Source organism: Vollenhovia emeryi, unplaced genomic scaffold, assembly GCF_000949405.1.
Source record: "Vollenhovia emeryi isolate VEMERY1.0 unplaced genomic scaffold, V.emery_V1.0 DF939154.1, whole genome shotgun sequence".
NCBI lineage: Eukaryota > Metazoa > Arthropoda > Insecta > Hymenoptera > Formicidae > Vollenhovia > Vollenhovia emeryi.
This window is the reverse complement of record NW_011967212.1, coordinates 917,924-934,705: the sequence shown is the minus strand read 5'-3', so window position 1 is coordinate 934,705 and position 16,782 is coordinate 917,924. Positions and strand designations below refer to the sequence as shown.

The following is a 16,782-nucleotide window of genomic DNA, read 5'->3' as shown; positions in this document are numbered from 1 at the left end:
CGTCAGTAACGTACTCGACGCGAAGTAATCGCTAATACTCGACACTTTCCAATTTTGCTAAAGCCCAAGGAAATGTACAACAAGTGTCAGTATGGGAAAAACAATTGTTAATTAATTCGTACGGCATCTCTGTCCCATCCCCCACCCAGGACGGGGCGAATACTAAAGGTTATCGCATCGTCGTATCAGCCACCCTGTATACGACGTTGTAGAACGCGAATCCTTTGCGTCGTATGAGTAACAACCATGCGGCATGTTTTGCTCACATCACCGAGGCATTAAGGCGCGTTTTACCCCTCTGCACGGCGACGGCTAAGTCCGCGCCTCTACCCCTTCGCCGTCTCCGCCTTGCAGCCGGCGACGTTCGCCCTACACGGTGGCATGAATATTCAGAACCTGCGCCTCGTTCAATATGAATGCCGTTGATCTTGGTGAGCCGCGTCTCCGTGCCGTTTGCGTTAACGCACCGCCCGCCAAGAGGCGAACCGCCGCGTCGCGCCGGGTCGCGTGGTCTGGTCCCAGATAAATAGTATTAGCGACAAAGGTTGCCCATTACTTCGCTCTCTCAGTAAACCGAGGCAAGCTCCTTCCGAGACGAGATCTCTCTGCGGTTCCCGCGTGCGAGAAGAGGGGGTTGATGCCTCGCTCAATATGCCGCCTCCACGCGTACGGATTACTTCGTATGCGTAAAGTGTGCAAGTAATATCGAGCCTCCCGGAGAATCTATCTCTCTGATGCTTTCGGCGAACTTCATCCCGATCTTATCGCCACCCTTTATGCGCTTCACGTATGAGGGATCGAGAAGTCTGGCCATGGTGGATGCTACGTGCTCCTGGAAGGGCGCTTTGCAATTCCAGACTTCATTTTAGCGCGATGTTGTAATCCCAGATTTTCAGAGGAATAAAAGTAGAAAATGGCAATAAAGTTTCATTCGAGCCGCAAGTACGAACAAGTCTTATATCGATTCAATTAATTAATTTGAACTCAATCACTGTTCAATATAGTAAAGCTATAATTCATTAAACGTATGTGCCAACTATTCATAGTGTAATTTCCGAGGGGGAAACCGCTGAAGGCATTGTGGTGTACAGATTTGCGGCAAAAGATAAAATAAGATAAAATAAGATAATAAGATAAAGCAATGCCCACTGGGCATTAGTGGGCATTGGTGTACAAGATTTTGGTCAGCGGTTTCGCCCTCGGTAATTTCATTAACGCTATTTACTTCAAAGTCAAAATGAATATTTTCAAATTTAAAAGAAGAAATGTCGAAATATCAGTAAATTTTGTAGAATTTAAAATGGACGGAGAGCGGAATAATATTTTCCTCATGATAAAAAAAGGATTGGAAAACGCTGTTGTAATCGGCGGTACAAGGACGTCGAGAAAATTGCGCGGTTGCTGCGGGTAAGTTTCAATGCGTGCGCGATAAAAAAAGAGTAAGCAGGCGAGACCGGAATGCACGGTGAATGACAGAGAAGAGATCAGAGGTTTGCGCAGGTGGATAGGTGGCGGCGGTACAGACAGCGCTGTGCCGCGTTGCTTTGAAAGTCGACCCCCGGCACCGCGAAAGTTCAATCAAGCTAAACAACATTTCTGTCCGGTCGTACCGGCCAAAAAGCGAACTGCCGTTCACGGATGGCCAACTGCGGCAGGCCGGGCTGGCTGGCCAGCCAACCTTTCCCCGACGTCGGTCTGGCCTCGCACCAACTGCAAACGCGTATGAAATCGCGCTATCGTGCTAGCGAGCTGCACGCGGCTGCCTTCACGGGATCGGACGAATTTTTATCGAATATCTGACCCGCGCCCCGAGAGAATGAACGATCGCACTTGGAAGACATTATCAAAGCATTGCGGGCGATAGAGGATCCTAATGGAAAACGTACGATATTCTGCGGTTTAATCGCGGTCTCGTTTCTTTTGATAGATGGCCCGAAAAGCGTTGCGAAGAGGTAGCGGAAACTCTTGTCACTTGTGTCGCAATTTTGTACGAGGCGGATATTAAACTTTAAGAAAGGAAAGAATAACAAAATTCATAAAACAAATGACTAAGGGTCGGTTCTTCCAACCTCTTGGTAAGCCAACTAACAGTTAAATATTATATGTCTATCTGTTTTTTTAATTTAAAGGAAAAACAAAGACATACGCATGATTTAACTACTAGTTAACTTACCAAGAGGTTGGAACAACCTGTTCTAAAAGACGCAGAATAAAAAATTGTATAAGCAAGACATTTTGTTACAACGTATCGTTAAACAGATAATTAATCACGCGCTCGTGTGTAACATATCTCGAGCCATCTCGATAAAGCACTGTCGAGGATGATTAAGCCCGACGTCGCCAGTCCTACAGCGATCTATCTATATATCTCGGTCGTTTATATACGGACGTCCTTAGCAATATCTTTGACCGGCCCTAACTATCCGTCATCGATTTCGTAGACGGACAGGAACGCCGCTTGCAGATTACCGATTTTGACAGTTGATCATCGTAGTAGGTTCGAGACACATTGATGTACGAGGGGCACTTGCTTCGGTCCAACGCAGAGTAGCGCAGGCAACCAAAGGCGACGATGGCAGAGCAGACGCCAGATTGATCGGAGCCAAGGGTGGTTATGCCAGTGACGTGAGCAAGGCGGAAGAGAAGGAGAGAGAGAGAGAGAGAGCTGGGGTGACCGGGGTCGTCGTCCGGCTTTACTCCCGCACGTGTCCTTGCGTTTATCCTGTCTACTCGTCTCTTTGCGCAATCATCGCGATCTCTTTAATTTAATCGTACTGAAGTAAAACTAGTTATTCCAAGATAACGAAGACTCGACAAGCGCTTTTCGCGACTATCCGTTTTTCGGCTACCGATGCTTAGATAACAATGAAGCGCTCTAGCATACAAATTTAGAGTCCACGGCGCGAACGGAAACTCCATTATCAAAGTCTTTGACGACAGTGTGCGGCGCGCTGCGATTACGCGCTGACAATGATAATAAAGTCGAACGCGTGCGTGCCGGAGAATATCTTCTTGCCGCATTAAAACGTGCCGCACGAATGTCGTGTCCCGTTGAGAAACAAATAGGCGGTTCGGTGCGGTTTGTTTGAGAGCAGCGTGCGGCGGGTGGAAAAGTTTGGAAGTGGAATTGAAAGCAAAAGCGCCACGGCACGTAAACCGTGTTCGCCACTTGCAGCCGCACACCTTGATTCCTAAGTAATGTTCGAGGGTAACGATTCAATTCATACAGTCGATGCGCGCTGCAGGTGGCATGTTGTTCGTTATATCCGACTCGCGGTGTGAATTAAAAAGTTGTTACGCGTGCCGTTACTCGCCCCCTCCGTCTCTCGAAGGTAATATCTGCTTTCGCGATGGAAGAAAAGTCAAAGGAAGGAGCTTCGCTTTTCGCGGCTCTAACTTTCCATTTAGTTCCGGCTCTATTTCCCTCTCGCGTTATCTTGAATAAAAGCACGTTCCGACCTTCGCGCGCGCTCTTTCTCTCTCTCTCTCTCTCTCTCTCTCTCTCTCTCTCTCTCTCTCTCTCTCTCTCTTTCTCTACCTCGCGATTGCTCCCTATCTCGGTCCTAAGCTTCATTTTATTTCCCCCATTGTTTCCACTCCTTGTGGGTAGCACCCTCACGTAGACCTTCTCATTTTCCACTCACACGGTCTCACGCGTTTACCAACACGCGTTCGCCATCTATAAATATCTACGCGCCCGTACACAATGGTACCAAGATCCCTTTTCTCAGTTAGTTCCTGGTCCCCTGAACGTCGGCATTATTTTGCTCGGTGGCCCGCTTTGTTTCGGTCCATTCTATTGAACTGCGGGCGAGATAATACGTCCTGCGCGCACTCTTGCGTCCGACACGTCGCTTCGAAACAGACCCGCATTCCCGCTTTCCAATAATTCGCAGTTTTATCCCAACACCTCCACCAACCTACCTATGGGGTATACAGGACCCATTACATCTCTCTCGCGGCGGAACGGCAATTCCGCCTGCGCCCAAGGATCGATATTACACCCTTCGCAATACGCACTAAATCCCATACGACACGTAACGTCGCGACCGGTCACGAAAGTCTCCCCAGGCCTGTTTTCGCTCTGCTAACGTTCGTGATCGATTATGCACGGGATGGCCGAATATCGAAAGGAGGGTTATTCCTTCCCTCTCTCTCTCTCCCCCCTCCCCCCTAATACGAGCGGGCAACTTCTAGGATGTAGAGGTCGAGGAAGCGCCGGTATTAGCTAACCACGGGCTTATGTATCTCGGAGTAAATTCCGAACTGCGAGGCATCTAGGATAATATTATGCTATGCTGACATCTTTGGTGTTAGCCAGGCCGTCCGTTACACAACATCAGACTACCAACCAAACCCCAGTCTTCCTTTACCCTTCTCCCGCACAGGCGGAGCCTAAGCCAAGTCGATAGCCCGCCCGAGATCCTGCGGTCATCCCTTACGGGAAAGACCAAAGGAGCCGCTCGCTCTCCGTCCATCTCCCTCGCTCTCCGAAGACGATGAAACAAGAGAGGGAGGGAGAGAGGGAGGGAGAGAGGGAGGCGAAGCCGAAGAGAGACAACGTGACCTTGCTGGAAGACTGGGGAAGCCGGCTGACCGAACACTACACCTTACTAAGACCCCGCAAGCCCGTTACGAAGCTTTCAAATTACGGCACAGTTCCGTCCAAGAAGCCAGAATTCGAATTAACGAGACGAGCAACAGGGACGAGCGCACCTGGGCTTGGTGTATCTTGCTAAATGATGCGGCTACCGAGCATAAGCTACAACGTGAGAACACAGCGCGAGTCCTGTCTTCGTCTGGTTGCGAGGCTATTAAATCTTACGTCCCCGTAACAAAGGGTCTTGTTTAACCGTCTCTAAGTTTCATGCCGATAATACATCTCGCTGGCCCGAGCTCGCGGGCTTCTAAATATTAAAGCTTGTTTAAAATATTACCGTTACGCGCATATTTCAGGATTCCATTTGTTCCCGCGATATCTAGAGTGGCGGCCAACAGCTTTCAGATCGAAACAGGCAGTCCGGCGATTTTACGCACGACAGGAAAAACGATATGCATGCGAAAACGGCCTCCAGCCGTATTTCTAACCTCGTTTTGAGACGTCGTTTGAATTTATGGCCGTAACGTAAATACCTCTCGTACTCCACATACCGCGGCCGAGGCCTTCCTATAAAGATATCGAGGTATGCCTATTCAAAGATGAAAGACCCATTACCGGCATATTTTGCGTACATAAAATATTCCAGAATGCTACACACAAAATTCCTTCAATATTTGCGGTTTGCCATGGATATTACGTTACAATATGAGAATTTCAATAGGACACGTCTAACTAAGGCATATATGTACACCTTATAATGAATATGTAAGGGGATGCTGGAGTGATTCTGCACCTTTTGCACTTCTTGCATCTCGAACTGTCAATTCGTGAAAATATCCGTGTAATACACAAATTATGAGGCTTATGCGTACAGACCCACGGTGTCCCACTATTCGGACTGAATGAGAGAACAGCACGGTATCGTTGAAACTAAGTTTAGAAGCCTAGGAAAAAATCTATTCACTTAAATAAGTTAGAGGAAACCTAACCTTAATACCTAACCTTAAAAGTCTTGCATTAAATAACAACGTGTTTTTCGCGCGTCCATTTAAAACCGACTGTTCCCGATGCAAACGGAGAATAAAAATTACAGCGACCACGAGCCTCGCGGAGGTGCTGCGAAAGTTGGCAGCGGCGACCTCCCAGAGGATGTAGTAGGCATACAATATTTGAAACAGAAAACCATCGGGGATGTTGCGCGCCATGCAGCTACGCTGAATGCATCAGCACGTCCCACAGTAGCCAGACTACTATCAAGTATGTATGGAATGATATGATTTTCGTTTAATTAAAACTGTAATAACTGTTTCGTCCGCATTCCACGGCGTAGGCATTAAAATATATGGAGTGCCACGGGTGCGCAGCCGTCACGACTTGAAACGAACGAGAAATATGAGGGGGGGGGGAAAAGAGAAAAATACCCGCGCGCGCGCGCGCGCGCGGCCGAACAAAGAGATTCGCATCGGATTGGAATGTACTTACGCGAATGCAATTCATACAATCTCACTCTTCCTCGTACGCGCGAGCCACGTCGCCCGTGCCGATTCCGAATTTACGTATTTTATTTCGCGCGGTACACGTGAAGCGAAATGTACGCGTAAAATCCAAGATACATTACGTTTCGATAAAATGTAAAGGGCGGTATTTCCTTGGAGAATAAAATATGATTAAACGACCATCAGAAGTGATATCCGAAAGGAGGATGTTGCTCAACAAAGGGCGTATTCTTCGTGGCTCAATAGCCCAGGACGAAAACGAGGCTTTGTGCCGACGGAGGCCGGCGAGTGTGTGCCGGGCGCGGAAGAGAGGAAGGAAGGCGACGAGAATGGAAAATAAACGTAGCGATGATGCCCCGAGTTTGAAACAATTAACATAACAAAGCGAGGCGAGGCCGCGGCGGGAAGAGGGGCGCGGGGACGGTCGGAAAGGGAGGATACGTCGAGCCAAAGGCGGGGGGGGGAGGGGGAGGGGAAGGGGGAAGCACGGGCGCGTTTCTCTTGAGATTTTGGCACCGTTTCCACCGTCGACGGCAGCCTATTCCAACTTGTGGTATTCGAAAACATTTTCCCCGACCGGCGTAAACGGATCCGACGTGAACAGCTGAAGGGCCACACGGCGTGAAGAAAACTTTCCTCCGTCACCTGCCGTTGTCACAGTTTTACGGCCGGTTCCGATATAACGCGCGATACGTTATCTCAAAAATTCAAGGCGTCATTCTAACCCTAACGCATCGGCTAGATTTTTATCGCGCCGAAATAAACGGCGATTTACCACAGATATTCCCCCCGTCGCGAATAGCAGAAGGTATCCGGTATAAGCATCCCTTAGTTTTCACACTTCTTCCGTATTTAACAATTTCTGTCCTGTGACGGAGATAATATCTCGTGAAAAATCACACGTCGTAGCCTCGCGACAAATGCTTCACAATACATTTTCAAATATTGTCCTAGAACATACAATAAATACTTGGAAAATGCAATTTTTCGTGCCTTCCGCAATTAACAACGGAATCTCTTCGTCACGTTACACATGCATCACGTTGAGACGAGTTTAAATGCGCCTCGATTCATATTCTTCTTCTCATCTAGGCGAGTATTGCGTGTTATTTGATTTAGATACATTCAAAGCGTCATACATTTAATCGTACAAATTGCTTTCGATGTGTGAGATTTCTCGCTTTATGTCTATATATAATAGATAAGAAACTCGCAGCCCTTCGCTCATCCCTTTCCCCATCTCTGCTTGTTTTTTTTTACATCGCTGCTAGCGTGTACGATATCGCAGAATCTTTATAAATAAATGTTTCTTGCATTATTAGACATATATAAAATGGAAAAATATCACGTGCAACGATAAAGAGATAGAACCCGTACGTAACGCACTCGCGAATAATGTGATCGATCGAGAAATTTTCTAAACATTCGTGAGTTGGAATCCTGTTATTTCTAAATTAAGTCTACCAAAGAAATAACACCATGCCCGAAGGTCTGGCGTGAATAATGCGGTGCGCGTGACTGTGATAAATATTTAACCCTCCGCCAGCACAGGTTACCTTTCCTTCCGTGCGAGATTAAGAGAGTTTATAATGACGCAATCTTGCGCTAACATTTGCAACATATTGGTGCTCAAGTAACACTCGCGCGATTGTTTAAAGTTATGTAAGAGCATGGGATTCCTAATGGATATTTGCTTGTAACTAATTTGCTCACCGAATCAAAAACAACGCGCCAAGAGTTAAAGTCTTCCTTAAAATATCGTCACGAAGTTATCTCAGAAACGTGACAACTTTGCACGCTGATACGCCAGAAATGAAAGTTCTACAAAGACAATATGACATAAATGAAAAAAAAGACTCGTGGGAAAAATCGCAAAAACGTGACAACGCACTGATACGTATGCCACGTCTGACTGTGCGCCGCCCTTATCTACTCGCTTTAATATCACGCGCCCTAAGTAGAACGCTACGTTACGTTCAGACGTCGCTGTTCCCGTAACACACTTCTATGAGAAGTTCCCTCCGAGAACTTTCACCATATTAACCCAATATCAGCCATATGGTTTAGAATCAGGTTAACAACCGCTCAGCGAGGTATCTTCCCTTGCGTCGAGAGGGATTATCGACTATCAATCTGATTCAATACCATTTGCGCAAAATAATAGCATAGGATGTCCGAGTGAGATTACACGCGTATACACGCGGGCAAATCGCGTAAATAATAACATGAGATACTAACAAAAGTTTCGCGAAAAAGGTGTTTCGCAACATTTGTAAGAAATATTGTTAAAGTTAAGCACTGAGAAATATTGTGAAGATAGAGTAAAAATATATAACTCAAACATGTGACTCTCTCTTTACCACGCACTTATTCTCTTATTTAATCCGATTGGTGGAACACTGTCGGTTTGTGGAACACAAAAATGTTCACATAATTTGTATATTGCACAAATGTTTTCATGAATTGACAGTTCTAGGTGCAAAAGGTGCAGAATCATGGATATGAAAAACACTTAGGATCGACGACTTATACGTTCAGTTAGAAGTTTTAAAGTTTCCTAATGAGAATTTTTCATATAATTTTTTAAAATTTTTATGTAAATTTCAGAATTTTTCAGATTTTTTAATACAAATTGGTACTTTACAGAAGTGTCGAGAAAGTTTAATATCTTTTCTAGAATTATTCATATGTATGAATTCTGATATCCTCTGAGACTTTTTACTGTATAATTTCAGACGTAATCTTATAAGATTTAATAAAGTTTAAAATATTTTTTTAGAAATTATAGAACGATCGAATTTTCAAATATTATAGAATGAGAAATTTTAGAAATAAAATTTTTTAGAATATTTACACAAATGAAAAATTGCGAGAAAAGAAGTAAATTATCTTGTCAATATTTCTGAAAAGTGTATCAATTCGTGTAAAAATTCTGAGAAAAATTTTCACCAGGGTTGGCTATGCTGAAGAGGTCGGTTTTAACGGTCGGTTAAAGTTAACAGACATTGGAAATAGTGGCCCTGTATTATATCCGATTGATAAAGGTTCTATTGAGGTCCGCAACGTTCCGGAAAAACTTTGTTTATTTTCCGATTTATTAGAACAAATTCGATTCATTAGAATAAACATATCATTAAATTATTAACATCTATTTTCGCTCGGTTATTGTTCGAGAACTTATTTAAAATTCACGTATTAATCGTCTAGGTGCGGGAAGAGACACTTCATCTTGTTACGAAGTTACAGTTTTATTGCACTCGTCTTATCTCGACTTCCACGATCGCGAATCCGTAAACTAACGACACTCGGAGCGCGCCGTCGATCGCGACCATTCATAAATCTGCCCGTCGTATCGTTCTCGTCCATTAGCATCTCGTCGTGCGTAGAATCGCGGCGAGGACAGCGTATCCTGCAGTTTGTCCTGGTGTCGCAGTTTGAGTAACACACCGACGTTCGCAGAGGCAACCAGTCAGCGCTGGTGGGAAGTATAAAATGTCAATACGTTTACCGGCGGGCCATTGTTGAGCTTGATCTATGTTTATGGGCGTAACGGCGTAGGTCGCCGTCGCCGTCGTTGCATACGGAGCAACGGAGCGCGCGGAGAAAGCGCGAGTATCTCTTTCTGTAATGTTCCGGCCGTAATAGTACAAAGGCGGTCCTACGTTCCCGGCACTCGCGTCCGCGGACGTATGACGGCGGGCACTTTGCGAGCACACGTGGAACATTTTGACACACGCGTACCAAGAATTGTTTCGTGAGTTTCCAAAATTGTTATCTCCGTCTTTGCGACGTCGCGGAGACACCTGTACCATAGACATGCGTATATGCAAATAATTTTAGTAATTTTTTATTAAGTCTGTGCGTGTTACTTTTTATTTTATGAGTATTAATTTTTATTATATGTACGTTAATATTTAATGTATTATATATATTCTTATTTCTCTCTCTCTCTCTCTCTCTCTCTCTCTTTCCCTCTCCCGAGGGGTAAATCGCTGAGAGCATTGTGGTATACAGATTTGCGGCATTACTGGGCATTACTAGGCATTTTTTGGGCATTAGTTTGGGCATTAGGCCTTGCTGGGTCATTATTGTAGTGACGGAGCCTCCGTGTGTATGAATGTGTATGTATGTGTGTGTGCGAGAGGATTGCGCGATATTGAGAAAGGTGACGATTGCACGCGAGCGACAGGGAAAAAGCGCGCGAGAAAGAGAGAAAAGATAGAGTTAGAGTTAGGTGCGTAACGAGCAGGCGAAGGGAATTGCGAGCGAGGTTGATATTGAGAAGATAGAGAGTTGAGAATGAGAATAAGAAAGAAATTGTGAGAATAGCGAGTAGAGAAGAAAGTAGAAAGGCGGTGATAGAGAGTAGAGAAGAAAGCAGGAACGCGAGGATACAGGTGTAACCAAAACCTGTAAGATCTAACTTGTAATCTGTACACGGAAAAATACGGGAGACTCAATATATACATATTTCCTTACTGATTGAGTATATGTGTGTTCCCCGCCAGTCCGTGATCCCCACATTATAAAGATAAAATAAGATAAAATAAGATAAACCAAGATAAATAAGATAAAATAAAATAATAAGATAAAGTAATACCCATTGAACATTAGTGGGCATTGGAGTACAAGATTTTGGGGAGCGGTTTCCCCCTCGCTCTCTCCTGAACAACCCATCTTATCTGTGCTGGCCACAAATAGAAGTAAGTGTTGTTTTATTCTATATATGTAATTACGTTTGATAATTAAGAGGAGATGGGAAAATGGTTGTGCAAATTATCACGAACTCGTAGAAAATTTATAAATGTACGAAGGTGCGTTAACTTCACCTCCTGCAAAGCTGTCGATAAGACCAAGGAAGATTGAGGAAGTTATTTGCACAAGACGAGAAATTACCTCCCTTCGTTCCTGCAATGTCTCGTATCCGAGCGTGTTCTCGCTATCTTATTACGCGCACGTGTCTTCGAATGTATAGCCGTGTTGGTGTATATAATCCACGCCTGCGCTACGGCGATATCGTTTGTGATAATGCATGTGCCTAGTACAGATCTCCCGGTCGAACGATCATCCTTCGCTATAGCAACGTTCTCATTACCTTCGACTTTACACATTCGCACACGAGATAATACCACACCGCCGAAGCCAGTCCGCGAGAATAAACGGCCTTTCATTCGGTCCATTTCCGAAAAATTGAGCCGAGATGATAGAGGACTGATCGTCAAATCTATCATGTCGCGAAGTTTGAGCATTTCCTCAGCTCGGGCTATTCTACGTTCTCCACGCTCGACGCTACTCGGCACGTCGAGGAAAATTGTCAGACGTGGAAAAAAAGAAATAGCTGGCGCTCGTATGCTTTGTTCAATATATCGCAAGCAAGGTTCAATGTGTGCGAAAGAGAGAGAGCGAGAGAGGAGGGGGGGGGGGAGGGGGATAGAGAAAGGGTTCGAGGTGCCAGAGACTCGCCAGGGGAATGAAACCTGATTTAGGACTGCGGTCCAGAAATCTCCCGAGAGACCCTCCAGGCTGACCACCGCGCACTCGCTTCGCTTTCCAGTGTCCCTCCGAGTACGATCCTCGCCCTCTACCACTACTACCTTTTCTCCACCGGCTCTTCGGTGTTCCACGTCCAATGTCCCCATGTCCCTGGACGCCAACAAGTGCGACTCTTTACCAACATCGCATTGGAAATGCGTCCGGAATACTGAAGAGCCCTTCAAGTATTGCGGCGAGATATGTTATAACAAAAAAAAGAAACTCCCCAGCTTAACCGCTTCAATAGAGAGTAGAACAGAGAGATAATACGAATGAGATTAGATTTTCTCCGTTGCGAGGCACGTTATTCGATATTGTGTGTCGGTCAGAAGATTTCACAGAATTGACATAGACAGGTTTCAATGTTGAGGAATAATTTAACGGTAAAAAATACAACGTCCAATCTCGTTTGGACCAAGCTCCTAGCTCGAGAAGATATTTCGAAATAGCGGTAAAAGGCAAATTTTGATACGGAGAGACAATACCGGCGGGCGCAGAATTTTCATTCGATACGTTTATTCCGTGCTTGCTTTAAACCTTCCTTTGACTCATATAATATCTCTAGATTCGACCGCTTTTATATCGAGTATATTCTTGCGAGGCATAGAGCGAGGAGGCGAAGTTTCAGACGAGGGCCACGGGAAAGAAGGGAATAAACCGAGCGGCGGAAAAGGAGGAAGGAAGGAAGACGCTCCTGGCACAGCCTGGCGTGTAGGTTACTACGTGCCTGCTCGCCGAGGCATCCCGTGACCGTGGTCTAGCTTAAGGATTCGGGTCAGGCTGTAACCTGCCTCGATTGCAAATATAGGGAAACACTTTTGGAGGCGGTGCCAAAACCAAAACTCAAGTGGCACCGGCCCGGGCGTCGAGCGCGCGACGCGACGAAAAACGCGAAAATTTAATCGACCCTCGCCGCGCCGATTCTCCCGATTCTACCCGGCAATTTCCACCGTCGGGCGTGTACATAACTCATTCGGAAATCCGTAAACCTACCGCTGCCGCACTGCTCGGAAACCGAAGGAGATAGCTTACCACGTCGCTCAATCTGACCGAAAATCAGTAACCTTTAAACTTTTCCCAGCTTCGCCCACCCGCCATTTCCCTCTCGAGTTTGATGCCCAGAGTATTTACGCGGAAATGGAGATATTATACCACTGATACATCATTAGCATATCGTCAGAGTTCGTTTTAAAGATTCGCGCTTGTACAAAAGCAGCACTTTTACAGACAGGATACAGCCTTGGCCGAGATTGTTAGGTACTGTCATAATTGTGTACACGGGGAGAATTTTTTCGTAAAATTTATCTGAAAATTATGTAATCTTGGGACAGCTTGGCACTTTGAAAAATTTTATGAGCTTTTCGAAAATTTACCAGTAAATACATTTTACTGGAAAAATTTCAAAAAAAGTTGATAAAACTCTTCGAAATGCCGTGTTGTCCCACGCTTGCATGATTTTTAGGGGAAAATTTTAAGAGAAAATTCTCTCCGTGTACCACATCTAATATCAAGGAGATTCGCATCGTTTAAAAACTATTTGCTAGAACATTCGTTGCTTCTATGTGGTAAACAACTTTTAAACAATAAAAGTCTATCCAGATATTGGATTCAGTACAGTATAATGAGGGTGCCTGATTCGGCCAAGGCTGTGTATACGTGTCGTTAGTGAAGCATTACCGATAGATTTCATTATTATCTTAAGAGATACCAGCATGCTGCGCCTCGACTCGTGAAAAATACGCGTTTCGCTTAAAAATGCTCAAAGCATGCAATGTCACGGAAAAATAGCACACCCTTTGTCACCGGATATGAATCTTATTGAACATACTTGGAATATGCTCCCACAAACGGCGGTGCAAGAATGCACCCGCGAAGCGGCGAAAGCTCGCAGCTGCAGTCACTGAAGAATGGGCCGACATACCGCGAGAAGTTCTTCGCCATCTTTTTTCGAGGCTCGCGCCGTCATGTAAAATTGTGGAGGTAGAAAATGTAAAATTCGTGCGAGCCGGCGGATATTAAAACGAGGATAGCCCACGGAGCATAAATCGTGTCAAGTATCTACGCAATAACTTATCCCTTTTCATTTCCATCCTTCGCGCCCTTCATAAATAGATATATACAGCGAGCAATGCAAAGTAGCTCTTCCCGCGGAAAACTAACATCTCCCTGCCATTTAAGGGGATGCTGGAGTGATCCTGCACTTTTGGCACCTTTTGCCCCCAGAACTGTCAATTCGTGAAAACATTTGTGTAATATACAAATTATGTGGCTTTTGCGTACGAACCGACAGTGTTCCACTATTCGGACTAAATGAGAGAACAGCGTGATATCATTGAAATTACGATTAGAAGCCTGACAAAAATCTATTCACTCGAATAAGTTATAGGTTAGGTAACCTATAGAATTCTTGTTAAGCTCCTAAACTTAATTTCAACGATACCATGCTGTTCTTTCACTTAATCTGAATAGTGGGACACTGTCGGTCTGTACACAAAAGCCACATAATTTGTATATTACACAAATGTTTTCATGAATTGACAGTTAGGATCAAAAGGTGCCAAAAGTGCAGAGTCACTCCAGTATCCCCTTAAAGCACGTAAATCCAACTGTTCGACTGATTCCTCTAAAAGGTGCAAAGTAACGAAATACTTTATCAACAATTTTGTAAGTTCGTCACATTATAGGACAACTGTGGGCTAATCGGACAATCTTAACAATAATCAAATAATCAAGTAATTAAATACGTGCACTCGTGGGTCACGTAGGAGGAAAATAAAATCACTTTTATTATGCAAATCGAACCCAAGCTATCGATTGAGTCTACTTAGAAGTTCATCGGATCAGTCGTTGTTGAGATACGAAAATCTGAGGGCCTGTTAACTCGCGTGATGATGGAAATTAGCTCGTCATAGTACACTTTTTAGAATAGAGTATTCCCACCCCAGAAGTTTTACCTATAGCAATTATGCAACTCGAAATCTGGATGGCTGAGCCGAACGGATAAATAATACGAGTTGGAGTAAATTGCAGACACTTCCCACGGGTGTACCGATGTTTATTTAGCGGAGGATCGAAAGTGACTGCTCTGAACCGGAGCAAACGATTCTCGCGGTGCCGCGGTCGCCGCTAAACGCAACAGCGTCAAAGTGAGAGACGTAAATTTCATTTTCTGCTACGCAAGATCTCATCTTAATTTAGTTTATATGTTGCTTTTCTGTTCTTCGGACATTTGTAGGTACTTTTGTAACTTCGTTACCTGAAGAGGGCCCAGTATTACTGGCCGAAACGTTGCGATTTATTATAATAAAGAATTGCCAGTAAAGGTTTTTTCCACACTTATTAAAATTCCTCATTTCTCGACTGGCGCCACTAAGTTGCTATTGAGCTGAGAGACGTAACTCCGTAAAATAAAAAACTGCAAAAATTGCCTGTCCTCGCATTGAAAGCTAAAGAACGTGATACGCGTATCGCACGGCATCGGCTAATCGGATTGCGGAAGGTAATCTTCGCTGTGGGCTACAATCGGTACCTGGCTGATAAAGATAAAGGTCCGCGGCGCGCGGCCACACAATCGCCGAGCGCTCCACGCTGCCTGGTTGATTCCGCGTGCTTGCGGATCTCGGGAGTCCCACGAAGAGTCGCAAGCCACGAGTGGAGCCGCCCCGTGTCCTCTCGCCTCTCGCAGTCGCACAGTCGCCGTTCTTCACGAGTCCACGCTGTTCCCTTCAACGGAATCGCGGTGCTCGTGCGTCGTCATCCCTCTCCCTCTATTCGTGACATGTACGCTTCGTTCGTTGACGAAGGCAGAATGGGGAACGCGTCGTCGCGTCGCGCACAAACGAAACGCCTGTCCTCAACAAGCGAACACTCACCGAGTACAGTTGACGTTCACGTGCGGATTAACGTCGAGCGTGCCCGGAGGCACCATGAATACCGGAGTTGTCGCTCTACGGGAGCGCGAGGAAGATCCTTCTATCCGCGTGATCACCCGCGACAAGTCTAAACTACGCGAGAGTCGCGGACGCACGACCACGAGCGCCGCCGGTCGTACGACGACCACGTGAGTCGAGAGCGATCCGATCCAAGACTCCACGTGTCCCCGATCTCGGCTGCGATCGACTGGTCCGCGAAAAACGTCGAGTTAATCCACCACGCGGGGCACCGCGACGGGGCGAAATTCTCGTGTCTTAAAACGGAGAACGGAAAACCGGCACTGAATCTCGTAGGCTCGCGGTCCAATTCAGAAAGCCCGACAACGGCGCGCGTGGTCAGTACACGTTACGTTTTAACACAAACGTCACGAGCAAAACATCAATAACAACACCACCGATACGCGGGACAAGTATCGCCGTTTCGAACTCGCCACCCCGTTGTCCCCGCGACGAACCCTCCTCGTGCTAGGTGTCACTCGACTCCGGAACGCTGGTACCGCCGGCGAGAGCGTCGTCCGCGTAACTACCGACCGTCCTCCGCCTCGTTGTCGTCGTCGTACACATCAAGAAGAAAGGGTCGCGTCACTTCGCAGCGGAGCGAAACGGAGCGGACGCGATGGGTCCAGCCGCGGGAGGGAAAAATCGCGCGAGCTGGTGCGGACGACGACGCGTCCTCGCCCACCGACGCGAAAATCCGGCCGAGATCCTCGAGCGCGCGTGTCCCAAGTCTCGTCGCGGAGATCCCTCCGGAGCTCACGCAGTCATCCGATAAGGAGAGTGACGTCGGCGGAGGGGGGTGGGGGAGGAAAATGAAGGGGGGCCGTACGACGAGCTGCTGATCGTCTCCAGCTGATCGTCGTACGATCAACGGCGATGTACAACTCGTGCACTCCGGCAACGACGCCGCCTCTTTTACCAAAACGTGGAGATGGTGCACACTGCGGTCGCTCTCCGCACACTGAGGATAGCTGACGTCACGAGCCCACCACGCGGAGGTGGTCTCGCGAGCGACGGTTTCGCGCCGGCGCCCGCGGCAGCTGCAATCCCTATAGGCACACACAGTGCCAGTACACCCCTGCGCGCCGGTGTTCCCTCTCTCACCCTCTCTTTCTCTCTCTCTCTCCCTCCCACCCTCCCTCTCTCACTCTCTCTCCCTCTCTGCCGGCGCTGCCGACTACGTATATACCACCCACCAATACCACTGGCGCGACTCGTTCCACCT

General features: G+C 46.4%; 1 protein-coding gene across 3 annotated transcripts in view; it reads right to left on the bottom strand.

Moving 5' to 3' along the window:
* LOC105565275 (CUGBP Elav-like family member 4) overlaps positions 1 to 16,511 on the bottom strand; it is a 634,883-nt gene extending 618,372 nt beyond the window's left edge. For 2 of the 3 annotated variants that reach the window (XM_012018330.1, XM_012018331.1), the window contains exon 1: positions 15,158 to 16,511. The gene's annotated coding sequence lies outside the window, so the exon portion shown is untranslated. The remainder of the gene's footprint in view (positions 1 to 15,157) is intronic. The other variant, XM_012018336.1, reaches the window with a different exon arrangement.
* Positions 16,512 to 16,782: the final 271 nt, after the last annotated feature.